Raw genomic sequence first — 21914 nt, forward strand, 5'->3', positions numbered from 1 at the left:
CTCACCACACGCCCCACCGAGAGCGAGAACCACATTGTAGCGACCATGAGGAGGTTACCCCATGTGACTCTACCCTCCCTAGCAACCGGGCCAATTTGGTTGCTAAGGAGACCTGCCTGGAGTCACTCAGCACGCCCTGGATTCAAACTCGTGACTCTAGGTGTGATAGTCAACGTCAATACTCGCTGAGATACTCGGACCCCCTCGCCAGATTATTCTTGAGAAAAAGTGAAAACCCCAATGCTCTGTTTCTACAATCCTTTAAAGAAAATAAGCCTCAAAGACTCAAATAGCCACAAAGTAATATTTTTCATGATTGATTTTCTGCATTTTTATCAAGCGTGAGCATTATTCAGCAAGCCGCACTTCACCTCCCTGCAGTATGAATAAATTATGCAAATGACCCTTCACTTCTCACAGCTTTACTGTTTGCAGGTTTTATATATACACTGCTGTTATTGTACTTGTGCAGCAACGGGTTAGCCCAAATTACCCAGCGGCCCACCGGGGAAACCCGACGGTCAGTCCGCCCCTGATTGTATTACGCATATAGTGTATTTGGAGAGAAAATTTGACCTCCTAACAAACATGATTGGCTGCAAGGGGGCCCTGCCACACCTGACCATTTCACTATGTCCCTCATTAACCCTCTTTAATGACCTTTTATTTACCAGATAGAGAGAGAGAGAGAAAGAGCAGATCAAATGCCTTTTGTTTTGAACATAAACATTCGTCAATGTAAATTTAAGGGATTTTTCCCATTTTTGAATGTCCGCTGTGCAAAAACCGTAACTGTGATCAGTTAGAAAATACAAAGCACACTATTCCAGAACAGTCTGAAGGTCTGTACCAAATTTGGTGAATGTAGCTTGAAAGCTCTAGGAGGAATTAGTGTTAGAATTGTTGGTTTAGGGATTTTGAAAGGACCCTAAACCCAAGTTTATAGAATAACAGTATGCTGTCCTGGTAATAACAATCTTGATGGCTCTGCATTATCAGACATTCTCAGTCAGGAAATAGATGCACAGTATACATGATGTCAGTGACATAGACATGAGTTAATGCTCGCCCACTCGCACGCGCCGCCCACCCCTCACTGCGCGTTCACGTCAGCGCACGGTGATTATCAGTCGCAGCGACGCGCTTGTATGATCGGGGATCTACCGGAGGCGCAATCAAGTGATATTAATGACCGCGCGTCATTTACTCGGTGCGGACACGCACACAAGAGGGCTGCTTTCAGTCGGATTTAAAAGAATAACGACTATTGATTCCGGTGTGTGATTCGCGATGCATCCGTGAGAAGAGTTGGAAAGGGGAAACGCAAAGACACGGAACACATGGATCACTAAAGGATATTAAATAATAATTATCATCATCATCATCATAACGCAGGTAAGACGCGCACTTTGGCGAAAACGCGTTTGGCGCAGAAATACGGAACACAGACGCATCGGTTCAGTTTTCTGTCATTTCGACCTCTTATCGGGTCTGACCCGATTCTGGTTCTGCTCGGGATGGGAAACCATGTCGTCAGGGGAATTCTGGATTAATGCGGTTCTGTTCGGCTTGTCTTTGTTCATTGGAAATCTGAAACGAGCCTCTGGATTCGAATCTCTCTATTCATATTCAATCCAATAGCACTAGACAGAACATATGTGTTTACATGAAGGCAATAATACTAACGCATGAGTGTCATGTGATTGTCGGGTTTTATTTGTTTATTGTTAGTTTGACGTTCTTTGAATCTCAGTTGAATGTGTTTATCTACTATCTGCAATGAAGGCTTTCTCTTCTTATGGTCAATGCAATTTAACAGCAATAGTCAAGATATGCATTGGCATTGGTTTGCAGTGGTTATTTTGGTCCAGATTTTTGGGTTTGTCCATGTAAGAGCAATAGATTGGAGACAGGCTGTGCGTTTACATGATGACATTAATACTAATGCAAGAGTGTGTCATGATGTTCTTTGTTTAGATGATCAATCATGGTCATGAACATAATATATGATGTGAATGTCAGTCCATATAAAAGCACAAGTCGCACTCGAGAAACTAAAGGCTGTGACTCAACCTAGTGAGCTGCCTACCTAGATTGCATATTTGGGCCTCGTACTGTATTCTTAAAGCCTAGTGAGATGCCTACTTAGATTGCATTTTCGGGCCTCGTCCAGTAGCCATAAAATCTATTCAGCTGCCTACCTAGATTTAATTTATTGGTCTCATCCAGTAGCCTTCAAACCTAGTGACCTGCCTTCCTAGATTGCATTTTTGGGCCTCATCCAGTAGCCTTAACCTAGTGAGCTGCCTACCTAGATTGCATTTTTTGGGCTTCGTCCAGTAGCCTTAAAACCTAGTGAGCTGCCTACCAAGATTGCATTTTTGGGCCTCACCCAATACCCTTAAAACCTAGTGAGCTGCCTACCAAGATTGCATTTTTTGGGCTTCGTCCAGTATCCTTAAAACCTAGTGAGCTGCCTACCAAGATTGCAATTTAGGACCTCACCCAATACCCTTAAAACCTAGTGAGCTGCCTACCAAGATTGCATTTTTTGGGCTTCGTCCAGTATCCTTAAAACCTAGTGAGCTGCCTACCAAGATTGCAATTTAGGACCTCATCCAGTAGCCTTAAAACCTAGTGAGCTGCCTACCAAGATTGCATTTTTGGGCCTCATCCAGTAGCCTTAAAACCTAGTGAGCTGCCTACCAAGATTGCAATTTAGGACCTCATCCAGTAGCCTTAAAACCTAGTGAGCTGCCTACCTAGATTGCATTTTTGGGCCTCATCCAGTAGCCTTAAAACCTAGTGAGCTGCCTACCTAGATTGCATTTTTGGGCTTCATCCAGTACCCTTAAAACCTAGTGTGCTGCCTACCAAGATTGCATTTTTGGGCCTCATCCAGTTGCCTTAAAACCTAGTGAGCTGCCTACCAAGATTGCATTTTTGGGCTTCATCCAGTACCCTTAAAACCTAGTGAGCTGCCTACCAAGATTGCATTTTTTGGGCTTCGTCCAGTATCCTTAAAACCTAGTGAGCTGCCTACCAAGATTGCAATTTAGGACCTCACCCAATACCCTTAAAACCTAGTGAGCTGCCTACCAAGATTGCATTTTTTGGGCTTCATCCAGTATCCTTAAAACCTAGTGAGCTGCCTACCAAGATTGCAATTTAGGACCTCATCCAGTAGCCTTAAAACCTAGTGAGCTGCCTACCAAGATTGCATTTTTGGGCCTCATCCAGTAGCCTTAAAACCTAGTGAGCTGCCTACCTAGATTGCATTTTTGGGCTTCATCCAGTACCCTTAAAACCTAGTGAGCTGCCTACCAAGATTGCATTTTTGGGCCTCATCCAGTTGCCTTAAAACCTAGTGAGCTGCCTACCAAGATTGCATTTTTGGGCTTCATCCAGTACCCTTAAAACCTAGTGAGCTGCCTACCTAGATTGCATTTTTGGGCTTCCTCCAGTACCCTTAAAACCTAGTGAGCTGCCTACCAAGATTGCATTTTTGGGCCTCACCCAATACCCTTAAAACCTAGTGAGCTGCCTACCTAGATTGCAATTTAGGACCTCATCCAGTAGCCTTAAAACCTAGTGAGCTGCCTACCAAGATTGCATTTTTGGGCTTCATCCAGTACCCTTAAAACCTAGTGAGCTGCCTACCTAGATTGCATTTTTGGGCTTCATCCAGTACCCTTAAAACCTAGTGTGCTGCCTACCAAGACTGCATTTTTGGGCCTCATCCAATAGCCTTAAAACCTAGTGAGCTGCCTACCAAGCTTAGCCAAGATCGAAATCTTGGGCTTTATAGTTTCAGAACCTAGTGAGCTGCCTACCTAGACTGCATTTTTATGCATCATAATATCAAAATCTATCAAGCTGTCTACCTAGGTAGCTTTTTTGAGACTCACACAGTAGTCTCAAAACCTATTAATCTGCCTACTTGGACTGCATTTTGGCATTTTAATATCAAAATATACTCTGCTGTCTACCTAGACAGAAATCTTAGGCTTTATAGTTTCAAGACCTAGTGAGCTGCACAACTAGCAATTTTGTGGAATCAGAAAATCAAAAGCCTATCTAGAATGCATTTTTTGGGCATCTTAATATCAAAATACATTGAGATGTCTGCCAGGACAGCATTTGTGGGTACCATAGGCTCAAAACCTGGTCAATTGCCTACCTAGACAGCATTTTTGGGCATGATAATATCAAAATGCATTGAGCTGCCTACAAAGATAGCCATTTTGGGCCCCACAGAGTTGTCTCAAAACCTAGTGAGCTGTCTACCTAGATGGCATTTGTGGGCAACATGGTCTCAAAACATATTGAACTGTCTACCTAGACAGAAATGTTGGTCTTTGTAGTATCAAGTATATTTTTGAGGGATTTATACTGCCATCTCAAAACCCACCTAGACTGCATTTGTTTCTGGCACCATAATATGAAAATACATTGAGCTGCCTACCAAGATAGCCATTTTGGTTCATATAGAGTAGTCTCAAAACCTAGTGAGCTGTCTACCTAGACTACATTTTTGGAATTATAACATAAAAATATATTGAACTGTCTACATGGACTGCATTCGTGGGCACTGTAGTCTCTTAACATAGTGTGCTGCATATGGCAAGCTCCCTACTTAGCATTTTTGGGCAACATATTATAGTCTGAAAAACTAGTAAACTACTAAGACAGCATTTTGTGGCACCATAATATAAAATGCATTGAGCTGCCTACCAAGATAGCCATTTTGTGCCCCACAGAGTTGCCTCAAAATGTAGTGAGCTGCCTACCTAGACATCATTTTTGGGCATCATAATATCAAAATGTATTTAGCTGCATAGATCGCATTTCTTGTCCTCATCCAGTAGTATCATCCTAGTGAGCTGCCTACTAAGACTGCATTGTTGAATATTGGAGGCATATGTTGCTCATAATACTATCTAGGTGTCTTAGTAGATTTTACTCTCTTAGAAATGATTGTTCCTTTGTTTTCAATATTCTAATGTTGACATGTAAGGGTGTTGTATCATTTAGACTATCTAGACTTCATCTTGATCATTTGCCGTCATTGCACGCATAATGCTGATATTGTCCTGGCTCGGTAAACACAGATAATTCATTTTTATTGAGTTAAACATCTTTAAAAGCCAAAGCAATGGGGGTGACAAGCTGTGAGCCCTCCATAGTTTAAATCCGTTAAAGCTGATATGGATTATTGTATTTCATAATGACAGGCTATGAATAGGCTGCTGGTTGTAAGGGCTTTTATTCCGTTGAATTTCACAGGAAATGCAAAGCATCATATTAGCTCGTAGCCAGTGTCAGGGTACTAGTAGAACCGGTTTTGTGTGTGCCTTTGCATGTTTTATAATATACATCTATGACAGTTCACAAATGCTTATTTTCAATATGACTCAATTTACCATGTTCTTTTCCCAGCTACATGGGCTCACCGTGACTGACTCATAATCAAAACAATTTCCTGAATTGCTACATGGGGGACATTCAGTTTTCTGGATTCTGGATTAATAGAGTTTCTAATTGAGGCGCTGGCCTTGTAGTTGGTTGACACACACGCTCACTTTATAGTCAACAAATATGTCGACACTGGTGTATCCTTACGGTATATCAGTTTTACTGATTAATCGGTGCCGATAGTTACTTTTTAGAACTTGTTTATCAGCAAAAATCTGTGCCGATATTTTGTATTTTTTTTATTATTCCTCCGTGTTTGATGCTCGCATTAGCTAACACCACTAATAATTAGAGGTAGACCAATATCGGTTTTACCGATTAATCTGTGCCGATAGTTACTTTTTAGAACTTGTTTATCGGCAAAAATCTGTGCCGATAATTGCTAATAGTTTTTTCATCATTTCAGAGTCCCCAGTGTGTTTCGCGTTTGTTTATACTTGGGGTGTGTTCACACTTGTAGGTCGGTTCTCTTGGTAGAGTCCAAAAAATAAAATTATAAATTTTAATAAAAATTTAGTTCTGGTTTGCTTGGCGTTCTCACTGGCATTTTTAACACCGAACCTAAAGATACGGTCACAACCTGATTGGACGGCTTTTATGATGTATATTTTGTGACAGAACTTACCGAACATCCAAAACAATGCTGGCTGCTGGACGAAAGTGTGTAGTCAAAACAGCGCCAGGAATTCCTCCGTTGCACACACAAACGAAGATATGCTTCAAGTAGACGGCTTTTCCGATGAACTGTAATGTTGTGTTCACATACAACGCAAATGAGCATTTCACATGGCATGATTACATCCAAAGTAAATGCAAAGATGCGAATAGATGCAAATTCACACCGAGTTTCGCGAATGGCACGACTCGAACAAGCAAAATCACTTAAATCGTGGAAAATCTGCAGGACGCGTTGTCGCGAAAGCCTATCAGCATTGAGATTGTACGGATGTCACTGACGTACTGACGTAGTAGCAGAAGAAATCTGGAAAAATGGATGAAAGAATTGCTGTAGCGGTGTGTGTGGACACCCGGAATTGTACGACACAACGTCATACATGTACAGAGACCGGACAAAAATGACCTCGCTTGGAGGAAAGTGAGCGAGGAAGTTGAACTACCTGGCAAGTTCTGCAAATATGCTTTTGGTTGAACTTTACTATGAACCAAGTCGTAGAAGCCCCGCCTCCTGTCCTTTTCCGGAAGAGAAGGGGGAATACTCGCGGGTTCGCGTTACTAGTGCGAACGTGTTTAAACACAAATTTATAATCCAGCGGTCAAACTCGCACGAGCAATGCGAGGCGAACATTTCCTTCGTGTTGTATGTGAACGCACCATAATGGCCAATATAGCTCCTACGATGAGAAGAATGAGGTCAGTATTAAAGGTAAATTACTTCCTGTTATTGCTCTGTTTAGGTGTCTTTGGTCCATGTTGCGTTCATATTTTAGTTGAACCGCACAAGAGTTGGTTTGGAATAGGACTGAGACCCACTTGTTTGGTGCGCAGCAAGGTTCAGATGGCAGTGTTCACACTTGTTCAAATGAACCGCACTAACAGAGCAATCGCACCAGAGTTCGTTTTAATCGAAGCAAAAGTGCCAAGTGTGAACGCACCCTTAAAATTATGGATGAACAAAAAAACTGCATCTGGGATTTTAGTCAGTTTGGACTCACTCTTTGACTGCCATGGTAAAAAAGAGGTTTTATATTAAGCGTTTTTAAAAACTATCAGCCGAGTTATCGGACTTTCGCACCATGTTAGTTATCGGTTTTGGCAAAAATACATCAGTTGACCTTGAATAATAATAATAATAATAATAATAATAATGTATAGGCCATAAAAAGCTTAATTTGGTACATATTAAATATAGAGCATTGCAACAGAGCCAATTCTACGTCATTTCAAAATAAGAGTCCCCGGTGTGTTTCAGGCTTGTTTATTATTAAAAGTATAATTATTGGGATTTTGCTTGAAAAAATAAATAAAATTAAGCTGCATCTGGGATTTTATTCATGTTGGCTTGTGGTGTAACGTGAATCGATTTTAAAAACTATCGGCCGATTAATCGGTTATCGGCCTTTCCAGCACCTGTTATCGGTCACCTCTTCTGCAGGACAACAATGGAGTGCATTAAAACAATCAACCTTGTCTGTGTTCTTCTCCCTTCAGACAACAACATGCTAATCTAGCTCAGTGAATCTATTTAAAAAAACAAGAAAATCACAATACTGTTCATTGTACAGAAACATCGAACTTTAGGAACCCTGATCCTAAGAATAACACCCACATGACACCTATCAAGATCCCCATAATCCCCGGCAGATATATAGATGCACACACACTAGTGAAGAGAGACATTGTTCTGTGAGGTTTAGCAACACTGAAGAATGTCCGTGGCAAAGATGAGGTTGGTTTGGCTCGTTCACGGAGTAAACGTTCAGTGCGAGCTATATTTAAGAGTCCCTTGATGCCGCAAGTCTAGAAAAGAAGGTAAAGACCGATTGTGCAGCGTGACGCGGATGAACGGTTAACGAACGACACGAGGAAACAGATTTTGTTTTGCCCTCATCTGTGCAATCTCAGACAGATGACATATTCCAATATGAAAATCATTTTAATCTTGCGGGATAAGAAGGTGAAGGGTCATCATGTGAATTACACACAATCCATTTAACTGGAAACGATGAACTAGCACACATCATTAGCACAAACATCTGCATTCAGTGAGGATTTGCCCAAGGGGTAAGATGGGCCGCCACTCAGGATCTCACACACACACACACACTGACCTTAAAATGTGTTTGTAAGGGCCTCTCATAAATGCATTGGTTTTAATATTAAGAGAATAATATTTTATTATAACTCTCAATCTAAACTACACATAAACCTGTCGCAATTAAATCTTTTATAGAGTTCTGTGTCAGATTCAGGAAAACGCCTTTGCGCCTCGTCTGCCGGCTGGTCATCCCCGCCTTCCTCGACCTGGGAGGAGACAGGAGGGGGGAAAATGAAATCAAATAGTTGAGGGGAAAGGCCGGAAAAAGAGAAACTCGCACACCTCCGACCCCTAGCGGACAGAACGCCCTTCCACGTTCCTGGCGACCTGTGGGGACACTCCTACGCCCCTGGCAGCGGCCCAACCGCAGGTGGTCGGGTAGTCGCTTCCAGCCTCACCTCACAGACGGTGGTCTTCTCTCGACCCCTCCATGTTTCTGGGGGACGGCAGGGCACTCCTCCACCCTGGCAGCGGCTCCATCGCACCAGGTGGTCGGGGAGTCCAGTTCCCACTCGCCCCGCGGACGGCGGCCGTTCCCCAGGGTGGACGACAGTGTAGTTCCAGCCTGGCCCCGCCTCCACCACTCTACATATCTACTAAATATATACATAGTATATATTATGTTATATTTTTACATTATATTACATATTATTATTTACATGCAATTCTTTTAGTTTTCTATTTGCATTGATTTGAACACATGCTCAAACGGTGCTGTCTCTTTAAGAATAGCGGCGAGTGTTTCGGTTGAGCACGTATTAATGAGAGTTTCCGTGCTGTGCGATTACAAGTAAATGTTTAAAGTTTTGTTGTTTTTGATCAATAACCATCTGTAACAATTCATTAATGTCTATAAAGAGCAGAAATGAAAAGAGATATTTATTAAGGAAAAAATGGGTTAATCAATCATAAAAATAATCGCTTGTTGCAGCACTAATTTACTCACCCTCATGTTGTTCCAAACTTGAATTTTCTGTCAAATATCTCTGTTTTAAAGAAACACACAAAAATAAATTTATACGGGTTTGGAGCGACATGAAGGTGAGTAAATGATGACAGAATTTTAGATTTTACAGTGAACTACATATCTCAGCACATGTAGAAAAACAAGCTCTGCATTTTCTGATTAATAAAAACAGGAAGCAACTGAACACAACCCAAGACTGCAGAAATCTGAGGATACTTCCTCTACAAACAGTCCATGGGCAGTTACAAGGTCACACAGATGCAAATCCCCTAAAACCAAATTCCACATTAATCTAAAATATTCTAAAAACACTGAGCTTACACACACACACAATCCTAACATCATCCCGACCGAAAATCCACTTACGCCAAAACGCTCCGACTGTAATTTTGTGTTCTGCTCTCGTGAGCTATAATCAACTGTCAATCAAAATCCACAGATCTCGATTCAATTGACCCGACAAAGAGAAATCCACTGAACTGATCCACGTGAAAACATCTGACCCGTTTTCTCCACATCATTTTCATTTAGGAGCTTTTTCTTTTAGTGTTTCAAACAAACTGGGCTTGTGTGTGTGTTTAAATCTCTTATGAGCGCCGTACGACTGAGTGACTGTGTTTCTGTGATGCTGGAACAGCTCGAGTGTAAAGGGAGTTCATGTCGGTGTGGTGGTGAGGGAATGAGTTTCTCTGGAACGCACACTGACAGAGAGCTCACGCGGTCCTTGAGCCGGAGATTTGTATCATATGATGTCACTGTAGAAAATGTGGCACATGCCTGGAGCGCTCCAGAACATTCTACACGAAGAATGGCATACTAGCATACTGCATACTAGCATACTGTGCCGTGGATGCTGTATAACATAACTTTTAGTCTCATTAGTTGATTTAATTACTCTACTAATAATGTCCATCAGTGTGTGTTCATGCATCACAGGAGATTTCTGTCATTCAAGTCATGAAAATCTCATTTCCAGCACATCTCAAATTCTGGATTAACATTTGATGTATCCTAAATACACACAATTAAATCCTATTTTCACACTTTTTTCATTGGCCATCATTTCCGATGTAGCTGTAATATTGAATTAATTTGTTTTCTTTCTTTTCTCCCGAATTAGGAACGGCCAATTCCCAAAGCGCTCAAAGTCCTCGTGGTGGCGTAGTGACTCTCAGTTGCCTCCGCGTCTGAGACCGTCAATCCGCGCATTCATGTGACTTGAGCGTGTTACTGTGGAGATGTAGCACGTGTGGAGGCTTCATGCTATTATCTGCGGCATCCGCGCACAACTCACCACACGTAGATTATTAAACAAATGCATGACATTATTAAACGTTATTTAACAAATGCATGAGATTATTAAATGTTATTAAACAAATGCATGACATTATTAAACGTTATTAAACAAATGCATGAGATTATTAAATGTTATTAAACAAATGCATGAGATTATTAAACGTTATTAAACAAATGCATGACATTATTAAACAAATGCATGCGATTATTAAACGTTATTAAACAAATGCATGACATTATTAAACGTTATTAAACAAATGCGTGACATTATTAAATGTTATTAAACAAATGCATGAGATTATTAAACGTTATTATACAAATGCATGACATTATTAAACGTTATTAAACAAATGCATGAGATTATTAAACGTTATTAAACAAATGCGTGACATTATTAAATGTTATTAAACAAATGCATGACATTATTAAACGTTATTAAACAAATGCATGAGATTATTAAACGTTATTAAACAAATGCATGACATTATTAAACGTTATTAAACAAATGCATGAGATTATTAAATGTTATTAAACAAATGCATGAGATTATTAAACGTTATTAAACAAATGCATGACATTATTAAACAAATGCATGCGATTATTAAACGTTATTAAACAAATGCATGACATTATTAAACGTTATTAAACAAATGCGTGACATTATTAAATGTTATTAAACAAATGCATGAGATTATTAAACGTTATTAAACAAATGCATGACATTATTAAACGTTATTAAACAAATGCATGAGATTATTAAACGTTATTAAACAAATGCGTGACATTATTAAACAAATGCATGACATTATTAAACGTTATTAAACAAATGCATGACATTATTAAACGTTATTAAACAAATGCGTGACATTATTAAACGTTATTAAACAAATGCATGACATTATTAAACGTTATTAAACAAATGCGTGACATTATTAAATGTTATTAAACAAATGCATGAGATTATTAAACGTTATTATACAAATGCATGACATTATTAAACGTTATTAAACAAATGCATGAGATTATTAAACGTTATTAAACAAATGCATGAGATTATTAAATGTTATTAATCAAATGCATGACATTATTAAACGTTATTAAACAAATGCGTGACATTATTAAACAAATGCATGCGATTATTAAATGTTATTAAACAAATGCATGAGATTATTAAACGTTATTAAACAAATGCATGAGATTATTAAATGTTATTAAACAAATGCATGACATTATTAAACAAATGCATGAGATTATTAAATGTTATTAAACAAATGCATGAGATTATTAAATGTTATTAAACAAATGCATGACATTATTAAACGTTATTAAACAAATGCATGAGATTATTAAATGTTATTAAACAAATGCATGACATTATTAAACGTTATTAAACAAATGCATGAGATTATTAAATGTTATTACACAAATGCATGAGATTATTAAACGTTATTAAACAAATGCATGACATTATTAAACAAATGCATGCGATTATTAAACGTTATTAAACAAATGCATGATATTATTAAACGTTATTAAACAAATGCATGAGATTATTAAACAAATGCATGAGATTATTAAATGTTATTAAACAAATGCATGACATTATTAAACGTTATTAAACAAATGCATGAGAATATTTAAGTGTTTTTTAATGTAGTAAATGCATTTATTTAATTTGACATTAATACAAGTAGTCAGTTTTGGGCTTTATCATTTTGGTCTCTGTATTATTATTTGGTCTCTGCTACTATAAACATACACACAAAGCACACCAAAGGTGGCCAGGTGCACAAGTAAAAACTGTACAGTATTGAACACCAGGTACATCTGTCTCACAGCTGAGAGAGAGAGTGAGAAAACATTAATGAGGAGCTGTTTGAGAATATTGTCGTGTGTCACATTTGTGGTCTCGTCTTTGAACGGAACATCACAGACAGAGAAATGTGCTAGTCAGATGTATGCTTTCGGTTTTAGAGAGACATTAAAAACCGTATGTGGCTTTTTTGTTACCTCAGTGACCTAATTTACATGTGACTTGTGATGTGGTCTGTGGGGGTGAAAACACCTGCTATAAAAGAAAAAACATGCGCCCTTAGACTTCACAAAAACACGTGAGTGGCATGCAACCCTCCAGAAGTAAATGTCATTAATTCTCTCCATAGGCGAATGGTTATTAACAATAACTTATAAATCTTTAAAGACTGATCTATCGTAAGGTCTGTGGTTGTTAATCGATGGGATAGACTTCTGTTGAAGATATCAGTTTATGGTATTTGAACTTCATTGTTAAAGATGCATGTTAAATAGCATAGTTACTGGTGAAGAACTACACCACCTATGATCCTGAAGAGAAATCCTCCAATCAGAGGATCGCAGGAGACAAAGTGCGCCAAAAGAGCTCTGTAGCTCCGCCCACTCCCTTAACACTCTGTGAATGATGCAGTCGAGTCGGTCTCATTACACTCTCTGACTACTTACATATTTGAATATATCTGAATATTTTGCAGTAAACTTAAAATAGATTGTTTATATACAGTGGCAATAGAAAGTATGTGAACCCTTTGTAATTAGCTGGTTTTCTGCATTAATTGGTTATAAAATGTGATCTCATCTTCATCAAAGTCTCAAATGTGCTTAAGCTAACAACATACAAACAATTATAATCTGTCATGTTTTTATTGAACTCATCCCATTAAACATTCACAATGCTGTGGAAAAAGTAAGTGAACCCTTGGTTTTAAGAACTGGTCGATCCTCCTTTGGCAGCAATACCCTCAATCAAGCCTTTCCGGTAGATGCGGATCAGACCTGCACAACTTTCAGAAGGAATGTTGGATCATTCTTCCTCACAGAACTGCTTCAGCACAGCCATATTCTTAGGATGTCTGGTGTGAACGTCTCTCTTGAGGTCATTCCACAGCATCTCTATTGGGTTCAGGTCTGGACTCTGACTGGGACACTCCAAAAGTGGATTATCTTTTTTTGGAGCCCTTCTGTAGTGGATTTACTTTGATGTTTAGGGTCATTGTCCTGCTGCATCACCCAACTTCTACTGAGCTTCAGCTGGCACACATCAACCCTGACATTATCCTGTAGGATATCTTGATAAACTTGGGAATTCATTTTTCCTTCTGTGATGGCCAACGGTCCAGGCCTTGAAGCAGCAAAGCAGCCCCAAATCATGATGCTCCCTCCACCGTACTTCACCGTTGGGATGATGTTTTCATGTTGTATGTGGTGCCCTTTTTACTGTCCCTACTGTCCCCTTTGCTGTCACTCTAGAGTTCTTCTTTACCTCATTGAGCATTCTGCGGTGTGTCCTTTGAGTCATCTTGGCTGGACGGCCACTTCTAGGGAGAGTACCTATAGTACTAAATCATCTCCATTTATAGACAGTTTGTCTAACTGTGGGCAGATGAATATCTAACGGCCACTTCTAGAGAGAGTACCTATAGTACTAAATCATCTCCATTTATAGACAGTTTGTCTAACTGTGGACAGATGAATATCTAACGGCCACTTCTAGAGAGAGTACCTATAGTACTAAATCATCTCCATTTATAGACAGTTTGTCTAACTGTGGACAGATGAATATCTAACGGCCACTTCTAGTGAGAGTACCTATAGTACTAAATCACCTCCATTTATAGACAGTTTGTCTCACTGTGGACAGATGAATATCTAACGGCCACTTCTAGAGAGAGTACCTATAGTACTAAATCATCTCCATTTATAAACAGTTTGTCTCACTGTGCACAGATGAATATCTAAACTCTTCGGGATAACTTTGTAACCCTTTCCAGCTTTATGCAAAGCAACCATTCTTGCTCGTAGGTCTTGTAAGATCTCTTTATAGCGAGGCATGGTCCATGTCAATAGATGCTTCTTGTGATTAGTGCAATTAATGCAGAAAACTAGCTAATTCCAAAGGGTTCACATACTTTTTCTTTCAACTGTAATTGTAATCAGCAAGTTTAAAAATCAATAGTTGAAAATGTTTCCATTGTTCTTAACTCGATAACGTCATTCACAATGCTTCATGCGATTGTAGTGCAGTCCCTCATTTAAGATGTTAAGTACACAGTCTTGTATCTTTTTGTCTGATTTTCGACTACTAGACGTCTACAAATCAAATTTGTAATGTTGTGATTCACATTGGAACTGGTTGGTTTGGTTTATGGCTTGTTTAATGAAGGATCTTATGTAATCCCTATGGAAAAAAATATATGAGAAAAATACTTCTGGAACCAAAACGGCTGAAAAAGTGGTTGGTCACTGTTGCGCTCTATTGCAGCGATTCAATCTCTATAATATGAATCAAACGACACCGAAAAGAGGGAGAGAAAATTAGTGTTTTTTTCTGAAACCCTAATGACACACGGCTAATTTAGAAACCCCATATTTGTCTAACAAACACTCCGCAAGCTGTTTAAAGGCCGGCGTGTTTATCTTGCTAACACTGTGGTAATCTACTTCAACTGTCAATCCGACAAACACAACATCAGTCAAGCATAATGTGGAGTTTAGCACGAGGACAAACGCTTCAACGGCACATCACACGAACGCTGACCCAAATACAATTAAACACACACTCATCTAAACTCGCAAGACCAGTTACACTTAATCCAATAAAGCCAATTAGAGTTGGAGGAAAATTATTTTAGCCTCAGATAATAACATTAAATGAGTCTTAGTTTAATTTGTGCAGTTTGTCATGGTTTAGCAGTAATATTCATTATCAGCCCATGTTCTGTAGAGTCTGCCATCACAAATCAGAGATCTCAATATTTATTCAAACATTTCTCATCGAAGGGATCTGAGCTATGAAGTAATGCTGCTTGTATATTAGAGATCGACTGATAGTGCTTCTTGCCGATACCGATAACCAAAGTGGTGGGAAAGGCTGATAAATCAGACTATAGTTTTTAACAACGATTTATAGACTTTCAAAAAAAAGAAAATATTCTCTTTTTTTTTACCATGGCAGGCAAAGAGACTAAATTCCCAGATGCAGTTTTTTGTTTCACCAAAATCCCAAATGTAACCCAATAGTAAAAGTAAGATTGGGTGCATAACGTGGGACTTTTAACACTAAACAAGACTGAAACACACCGGGGACTCTTATTATGAAATGATAGAGACTTGGCTCTGTTGCAGTGCTCTATATTTAATATGTACCAAATTAAGCTTTTTATAGCCTATATATTATTATTATGAAAATATATGAAGTTGGAGACATGATGTGCTGATGAGGGATGTTTCCATATAGTCCCATTTTTCTATGCATGCCCTCGCTTTAATTGAAAAAAACTAAATTATCGAAGAAACACAGAGGAATCTGCAACTTTCAACATCGAATTTTGGCGATAACCGATAGTTCTAAAAAGTAACTATCGGCACTGATTAATTGGTAAAACCGATATATCGTCCTACCTCTAATTATTAGTGGTGTTAGCTAATGCAAGCATCAATTTTGCGTATTTACCAAATTACAATTTTTATAGCCTATATATTATTATTATTATTATTAGAGGTTGACCGATTTTATCGATACCATTACTAAGGTTATGGGGAAAGGTCGATGTGGAGTGGAGGGGGGCGGGGCCGGGGCCGGGGCGGAATATCGTGCGATATTCCGATATTCCGCCCCGGTCCCCAATCGGCCTGATGAGGCGCGCAAGGGATAAAGGCGGCCGGTGACGACGGTTTGAGAGAGAGAGAATTACGGGCATGTCCCTCATGTGTGTGTTTATGTTTGTGCTTTTGGTTTAAGTTTTCATTAAATATTATTTATGTTGACAAGCCGGTTCTCGCCTCCTCCTTACCCATGCTTTAACTGCATTGCATTGGTGCCGAAACCCGGGAAGGAGGAGGGATACGCCGTAGTAGAGTTCTCGGCACTACCGTCCACCCCAACGGAGCAGCCGCGGCCGATTGGGGACCGGGGCACGCGATATTCCGGCCCTGCCCCCCCTCTGCTCCACAGCTGATTTAGTGATAGTTTTTAAAACTATTTATAGAATGTCAATTATTGTATATTGTGACTGTATTATTGTTCTTTATTTACCATGGCAGGCGAAGAGAGAGTCCAAACTGACTCAAATCCCAGATGCAGTTTTTGTTAAACCAAAATCCCAATTGTAACCCAATAGTAAAAGTAAGATTTGGTGCATAACGTGGGACTTTTAAGTATAAACGAGTCCGAAACACATTGGGGACTCTTATATTGAAATGGAGAAGTGATGAAAAAACTATCGCCGTCTATCAACATAGTTTTTGACGATAACCAATAGTTCCAAAAAGCAATTATCAGCACCAATTAATTGGTAAAACTGATGTATTGGTCTACCTCTAATTATTATGACAGTATATGAAGTTGGAGACACGATGTGCTGACGAGGAACGTTTCCATATACTGTAGTCACATTTGACTTTGCATGCCCTCGCTTCAATTTAAAAAAACGTAATTATCATTGAAACACGGAGGAATAAAAGCTATCGTCATAGATTTTTGACAATAACTGATAGTTCTAAAAAGTAACTATCAGCAACGATTAATCTGTAAAACCAATATGTCGGTCTACCTCTAATTATTAGTGGTGTTCACCAAGGCAGATTAAATCATATTAAAACAAACCTCTAATACGAAGAATTAAACGCTCACTGTGTAAGTCGTCCTGGAGCGTTTGTGCTACAGACACCTCAAATCATGTGACTTGTTGAGGAGAGTTGTGCTGTCGAACTAGGCGGACGATAAAATGGGCGATGAAAATATGCCAAAGACAAAGAGGGAGCCAAGCCAGTGATGATGTCATGACAATTACGTGACTTATTTGCGAAACATTATTTAGTGTATGAAATGGCCACTGAGTGGCGCTAAAAGCGAGTTGTTCTTAACTAACAAACCAATGCTAACATCTGAAGATTTTGTGTTTTTATGCAAGTTGTAGAGGCTCTTCTGCACTTATCTCTTTTGAAATAAATAATTGTTTTGATCGCACTGGAGACAAGAGCTTTTGATTCACAATCAAGAAACAATCTTCACAGACGACCACAAGCACAGTACTTGTCTCGGTTTAAAGAGATGTGGCTTCTTCTCTTTATAAACCTGCAGTTATATCCATCAAACCGACATGTCAATGCACTGGTCCTAGACCAGTCTGATTTTGAAGCCGATGTGACTCAGTTACAATGTGGATATGAGGAATTCTGACTCCAGAACAGTCCATGGAGAGGTTGGAAGTGTCGCAGAACTGTATTTGACCCAGTCTGTTTTGAGACAATGGAACGGTCTGCAGATGTGATGAGTGAGGTGTTTCAAACACCCATCTCTAGTTTGAGGCTCTGAAATACGACACTAGAGCTCAGACTGAGGACAGCAGGGATGAAATCAAATACAGGTATTTATCGCAAACTGCATCATTGGCAGAATAAGTCAGAATAACTGGAATATTACTTTGTTAGTATTTGGCAGCATTGACATTGAAATAGTTTAACTTGGGTCAAATGTTTTAGGTGTCCTTCCACAAGCTTCTCACAATAAGTTGCTGGAATTTTGTCCCATTCCTCCAGACAGACCTGGTGTAACTGACCCACAAATGTTCTATCAGATTGAGGTCAGAGCTTTGTGATGCACTCCAATACCTTGACTTTGTTGTCCTTAAGCCATTGTGCCACAACTTTGGAGGTGTGCTTGGGGGTCATTGTCCATTTGGAAGACCCATTTGCGACCGAGCTTCAACTTCCTGTCTGATGTCTTGAGATGTTGCTTCAATATATCCACATAATGTTCCTTCCTCATGATGTCATCTATTTTGTGAAGTGCACCAGTCCCTTCTGCAGCAAAGCACCTCCCAAAACATGATGCTGCGGTTGGGATGGTGTTCTTCAGCTTGCAAGCCTCACCCTTATTCCCTCCCAACATAACGATGGTCATTACGGCCAAACAGTTCAATTTTTGTTTCATCAGATGAGAGGACATTTCTCCAAAAGTCAGATCTTTGTCCCCATGTGCACTTGCAAACTGTAGTCTGTCTTTTATATGGTGGTTTTGGAGCAGCGACTTCTTCCTTGCTGAGCCTTTCAGGTGATGTCCATATAGGACTCGTTTTGCTGTGGATCTAGATACTCGTCTACCCGTTCCCTCCAGCATCTTCACAAGCTCCTTTGCTGTTGTTCTGGAATTGATTTGCACTTTTCACACAAACTACGTTCATCTCTAGGAGACAGAATGCGTCTCCTTCCTGAGCGGTGTGATGACTGTGTGGTCACATGGTGTTTATACTTGTGTACTATTGTTTGTACAGATGAACGTGGCACCTTCAGGTGTTTGGAAATTGCTCCCAAGGATGAACCAGACCACAATTTTGTTTCTGAGGTCTTGGATGATTTCTTTTGATTTTCCCATGATGTCAAGCAAAGAGGCACTGAGTTTGAAGGTAGGCCTTAAAATACATCCACAGGTACACCTCCAATTCAGCACACCTCCTATAAGATGCTAATTGGACTGACATCATTTTCTGGAATTTTCCAGGCTGCTTAAAGGCACAGTTAACTTACTGTATGTAAACTTCTGCCCCACTGGAATTGTGTTATAGTCAATTGAAAGTGAAACAATCGGTCTGTAAACAATTGTTGGAAAAATTACTCATGTCATGCACAAATTAGATGTCCTAAACCACTCGCCGAATCTATAGTTTGCTAATATGAAATCTGTGGAGTGGTTAAAATATGAGCTTTAATGACTTCAACCAAAGTGTATGTCAACTTCTGACTTCAACTGTATGCAATATTTGTTTTTATTTGAAATGCAATCATTTTTTTTAAGTTACCAATGCCATTGTAAAATGAACTATTTGTCAAATAACAGGACGGTTACTGAGATGAAACTAATAGTATTCGGCTGGTCATTTGATTCAAACATGGCAGCCCCCATGAGGCACCCCAGTTTTAAAACTGCTTTAATAAGGTAACTGATCTGACTGGAGTCTTCATGTTAATGTGAGTGCTCATGAATTTATACATATGTTTCAGAATTACTATTAAATTCTTTAGAAGTAAAACTTTATTTAAAACAGGAATAAATTACTCAGTCAACCGTTAATGCTGACATATTTATGGACATATTGTGAAACTAGTGTAATGACGCAGTCACATTACATCATCACTTAATTTTATGCGTTGAATCTTTGCAATCTTTTTAAATACATTAGGACTGCATGCTGAAGTGAAACTCTTAAGGATGTGAAGTCTGTTTCATGCACATTCTCTAAAGATGGCAAAGCATCATAGTCAAGTTCATAGGCATACTGAAGGATTTAACACACTCACAGTTGATTTATTGATTATATTTAACCAAACATAATCTTGAGTCCTTTTTCTGGTACTGTACATAGGCTAATCTCATTCATCAAGCGTTTGTAGCAGACAACATCATGTGTTGTTGTGTTTTAATGTCTCAGTCTGCGGCGTGTTGTTTACAAGACAATAAACCGTCGGCGTAGAGTTCAGAAGTCTGGTTTGGGCGCATTCCTCGTATTTCTGTCCAATGACCTCAACTTTTATGAGATCTCGTCAAAATAAAGCAGCCAAAAACACTCACAGGACGCCTTGCTCACTCATCTAGCTCTTTGAGTAACAGACCCCATGAAATAATTTGATGAGCGCAGTTTTGTTTCCTGTTTTCACACATTTTCTATTAAAAAGTTGGGGTGGAATGCATGGAAGAGTACTTCTCTTTTCTTTTAGTCAATACCCAAGTTTTTGAACAAAGCCATGAATATGATTTGCTACTTGCTATTGCTAGTCAGAGGTAGGTGGTATTAGGGGCAGGGACATTGTCATTCTCAAGCCTTGTATTGGACAAAAATTGGACCCGTCTGTCAGTGCAAGATGATGTCATCAATATTTTCGGTCTGTTTTCCTATAAGTGAGAAAAACTGTACATTTTGAAAGCACATATCTGCTAAAAGTGAACTTTTTGGGCCTGGGTAGCTCAGTGGTAAAAGGCGCTGGCTACCACCCCTGGAGTCGCGAGTTTGCTAGTTTGAATCCCAGGGCGTGCTGAGTGACTCCAGCCAGGTCTCCTAAGAAACCAAATTGCCCCGGTTGCTAGGGAGGGTAGAGTCACATGGGGTAACCTCCTCGTGGTCGCTATAATGTGGTTCTCGCTCTCGGTGGGGCGTGTGGTGAGTTGAGCGTGGATGCCGCGGAGAATAGCGTGAAGCCTCAACACGAGCTACGTCTCCGTGGTAACGCGCACAACAAGCCATGTGATAAAATGCGCGGCTTGACGGTCTCAGACGCGGAGGCAACTGAGATTCGTCCTCCGCCACCCGTATTGAGGCGAGTCACTACACCACCACGTGGACTTGGAGCACATTGGGAATTGATCATTCCAAATTGGGAGAAAAAGGGATCCCCCAAGCCCCCACACCCCTTTTTAGCATTTAGATCTTAAAGCTATCCAGTCTGAACTAAAAGCTAAACACTCCCATTTTGATTTCATGGTTTTTCATGGGAGTTGTTGATGCACAAGGATGTGTTGTTGCGTTGGATGCAGTTTCTAAAATGTTGAGTGCAGTTCAGTCACGTGATTTGGTGCCGGTTCTCCTGAGAACTTGCTGAGTCTCTGCTGAGCGCTGCATAATTTTACTGACTGGAGGAAGCTGTTGTTTTCTCTTTCCGTTGGTACATGAGTTCATCACGTCAACTCTAATGACTTCAGTCACACCGCATGCAATCAGTCGCTGGAAAGACAGGATGCTAGCTGGGGTTATCTCAAGAAACCAGTCAAGAACATGTCCGGGTCATATTGCACCATGAAATCAAAGCAAACATTTTGCTTAAAGAAAGGGAAGCCTATTTTAGGACCATAACATTTTTATTTGCATTGTCACAGTATTTTAATGACAACTATTCTCAATAATGCAAAAAAAAATAAAAAATCGTGTTGTCATTACAGCAATGATAATTAATGATATTTTATTAACACTTTACAATACGGTTTAATTTGTTAACATTAGTAAAAGCATTAGGTATCATGAAATAACAATAAACAATATTTGAAAAGCATTTTTAATCTTAATGTTAATTTATGAAAGTAAAATGTTTAATTGTTAGTTCATAATACATTAACTAATGTAAATGTATGCAACTTTTAATAAAAAGAAATGAAAGGTGTTGAAATTGACATCCTTTAAGCTCAGATGAAAACAAATGTCAAAATATGACCAACACAGAATAGGTGTCATTTTAAAGCTCAGAAGCTCAACTTTCCAGTGCATGTAGACATTATGACCAAGGAAAGTACTTTGAAATTTGCATACAAATCAGATGTGTCCGTTTTGATAATTTATTTAAAAAGAAATTCACTTTACATATTATTGTAATCAGTAAAAA

The 21914-nt window shown here is 39.3% G+C and overlaps 1 protein-coding gene across 2 annotated transcripts in view; it reads left to right on the forward strand.

Annotated features, from left to right (window-relative positions):
• LOC127638174 (neuronal acetylcholine receptor subunit alpha-7) overlaps positions 1 to 21914 on the forward strand; it is a 320680-nt gene that overhangs the window by 285013 nt on the left and 13753 nt on the right. The window contains exon 11 of one of the 2 annotated variants that reach the window (XR_007969844.1): positions 54 to 115. The exons of the other annotated variant lie outside the window; for it this stretch is intronic. The gene's annotated coding sequence lies outside the window, so the exon portion shown is untranslated. Of the gene's footprint in view, positions 1 to 53; positions 116 to 21914 lie in introns of those variants that run through there. 2 annotated transcript variants of the gene reach the window in all.

This window comes from Xyrauchen texanus, chromosome 46, assembly GCF_025860055.1.
Source record: "Xyrauchen texanus isolate HMW12.3.18 chromosome 46, RBS_HiC_50CHRs, whole genome shotgun sequence".
Classification (NCBI taxonomy): Eukaryota; Metazoa; Chordata; class Actinopteri; order Cypriniformes; family Catostomidae; genus Xyrauchen; species Xyrauchen texanus.